Source organism: Schistocerca serialis, unplaced genomic scaffold, assembly GCF_023864345.2.
Source record: "Schistocerca serialis cubense isolate TAMUIC-IGC-003099 unplaced genomic scaffold, iqSchSeri2.2 HiC_scaffold_1153, whole genome shotgun sequence".
NCBI classification, from domain to species: domain Eukaryota; kingdom Metazoa; phylum Arthropoda; class Insecta; order Orthoptera; family Acrididae; genus Schistocerca; species Schistocerca serialis.
The window spans coordinates 335001-337801 of record NW_026047352.1 but is presented as its reverse complement, the minus strand read 5'-3'; the positions used below and the strand labels follow the sequence as shown (position 1 = coordinate 337801).

Below are 2801 nucleotides of genomic sequence, written 5' to 3'. Positions count from 1 at the left end.
GCGTCATGTTAAACACCTTGCAGGTGTTGCTGACTTTCCACATGCTCCTGCTATACACTGTAATGTGGATAGCAGCAGGACGTACATGCCCCCCCCCCTTCCCCCCTGCCTTCGCAAGCTGGTCGTTGAGAAGTTTGCATGTTCAATGCCCTTCGCATGCCGACGTACTCAGCCTACGTTGTGGTACGGCCTGTCACCTGTCCGCCGATGTACGCAAAACCCACAAACTGTACTGCACATTGGTCCGTATGTACTGAATGATACATCGTGGCACATGTGTGACCGTACGACGACTGCGCCTAGCAACGGCAGACCATACAGTCCAAATATTGTGCACGCAGCTACGTGTCGTCTCCCTATAAGAGCTGGATTGCAGTGTGGTACGCCATTCAGACGTGTGGGAGGAACGGACGCCCTGGATGGCGATCAGCATGAGCAGTCTGTTGATGTAGTGGAGCGTGTATTCGGACGTAGTCGTCTCTTCTCACACACCGTGATAGCATGTTGCACCGCGTTCCACATCTGCGACATCCTGCAGAGGCCGGCTGACAGTCGTTCGCGCAATGGACACCGCATACGTACGGGGGCTACCTTCCACGTGTTCTCGAGGCGTGCACATGTTGTTGCGTCTATGTGGGCAGACGTAGTGTGTTGTGACACCTGACACAGGCATGCAATACTCGTTGCAAATGGCGATGGACGTCTACGTTTGCTGGTGACGTTACGCAAATGAACAACAGGTAACCCGTTGTGGTGCGGTTGTTCTCGCTAGAGGTGAATCAGTGTTGGCGACGATCGGTCGAGCTATTAACCGGTTGTTTCAGGGATACCCACCATGCCCACGAACGTGAAAGGGGACCCACCATGCCCACGAACGCGAAAGGGGATCTGGGTGTGAGGCGATACGCGGCGGTGGCTGGGTGGGACCGTCCCCGGCCGGTGAGGGGGGGCCGCCCGGCGTGCTGGCAGCGCGGTGCGTGGGCGCACGCGCTACAGCCGGCTGGTGGGGGCGGCCAGTGGCAGGCGCGCCGGCCGACGGACGCGGCAGGCGGCGCAGCTGCGCGCCGGCGCCCCCTGCTCGCGGCGCCTTGCGGCCAAAGTAGGTCCTCGCGGGCCCGGTGCGAAGCGCGGTGGCCATCTGCAGTGTGCTGGTCCGATTGAGGACTGTGTGCGCTGAGGATGCGCCGCCGCCCGGCGCTCGGCGCCGCGACGCCGTCTGCTGCTCGGTCGCCCCAGCGGTTCTCGCAGGTGGTTTGTATCGCAGCTGTGCGGACGTGTTGGCGCGTGCGCTGTGCTGGGAGAGTTCGCTTCGGCACCCAAGTGGGGCTTTTGTCCTTCTGTGGCGCTGGCGTTGGAGCTGCCGGTCACCGTAGGTGGCGCGTGTTGTCTCCCGCCGGCAATGCCACGACAGCACGCTCCCGGGCCTCTGTCGGCAGCGGCAAGCTCAGTTGGGAGCACGGGTGGTCGCACCTAAAGCGTCTACTCGCCTAACTCCGGGCGATTGCGCCTCTCTCGAACCCGACCAAGTACTTAGGACGGCGCTGCGCGCCGCCGGGACCTGAGAGGGTTTCGAGGTGTGTTGTGCAGGGGAGCTCAGCCTCCTCCTGTTTGCAGAATAATTGAGCGGACGCTTGCGTGTTCGCGCGGGCCCCCGGGACACACTCCCGGGCGGCCGGCTGCTCAGCTCTAGTTGACGCAGCTCCCTGGTTGATCCTGCCAGTAGTCATATGCTTGTCTCAAAGATTAAGCCATGCATGTCTCAGTACAAGCCGCATTAAGGTGAAACCGCGAATGGCTCATTAAATCAGTTATGGTTCCTTAGATCGTACCCACGTTACTTGGATAACTGTGGTAATTCTAGAGCTAATACATGCAAACAGAGTCCCGACCAGAGATGGAAGGGACGCTTTTATTAGATCAAAACCAATCGGTCGGCTCGTCCGGTCCGTTTGCCTTGGTGACTCTGAATAACTTTGGGCTGATCGCACGGTCCTCGTACCGGCGACGCATCTTTCAAATGTCTGCCTTATCAACTGTCGATGGTAGGTTCTGCGCCTACCATGGTTGTAACGGGTAACGGGGAATCAGGGTTCGATTCCGGAGAGGGAGCCTGAGAAACGGCTACCACATCCAAGGAAGGCAGCAGGCGCGCAAATTACCCACTCCCGGCACGGGGAGGTAGTGACGAAAAATAACGATACGGGACTCATCCGAGGCCCCGTAATCGGAATGAGTACACTTTAAATCCTTTAACGAGTATCTATTGGAGGGCAAGTCTGGTGCCAGCAGCCGCGGTAATTCCAGCTCCAATAGCGTATATTAAAGTTGTTGCGGTTAAAAAGCTCGTAGTTGGATTTGTGTCCCACGCTGTTGGTTCACCGCCCGTCGGTGTTTAACTGGCATGTATCGTGGGACGTCCTGCCGGTGGGGCGAGCCGAAGGCGTGCGACCGCCTCGTGCGTGCTCGTGCGTCCCGAGGCGGACCCCGTTGAAATCCTACCAGGGTGCTCTTTATTGAGTGTCTCGGTGGGCCGGCACGTTTACTTTGAACAAATTAGAGTGCTTAAAGCAGGCAAGCCCGCCTGAATACTGTGTGCATGGAATAATGGAATAGGACCTCGGTTCTATTTTGTTGGTTTTCGGAACCCGAGGTAATGATTAATAGGGACAGGCGGGGGCATTCGTATTGCGACGTTAGAGGTGAAATTCTTGGATCGTCGCAAGACGAACAGAAGCGAAAGCATTTGCCAAGTATGTTTTCATTAATCAAGAACGAAAGTTAGAGGTTCGAAGGCGATCAGA

At 57.6% G+C, this 2801-nt stretch overlaps 1 non-coding gene across 1 annotated transcript in view; it reads left to right on the top strand.

Annotated features, from left to right (window-relative positions):
* The first annotated feature begins 1700 nt into the window (after window positions 1-1700).
* The window catches only part of LOC126432765 (small subunit ribosomal RNA), a 1909-nt gene continuing 808 nt past the window's right edge, over window positions 1701-2801 (top strand). Inside the window, exon 1 of the ribosomal RNA XR_007578208.1 lies at window positions 1701-2801. This exon is cut by the window's right edge and continues 808 nt beyond it. This is a non-coding gene — a ribosomal RNA (small subunit ribosomal RNA).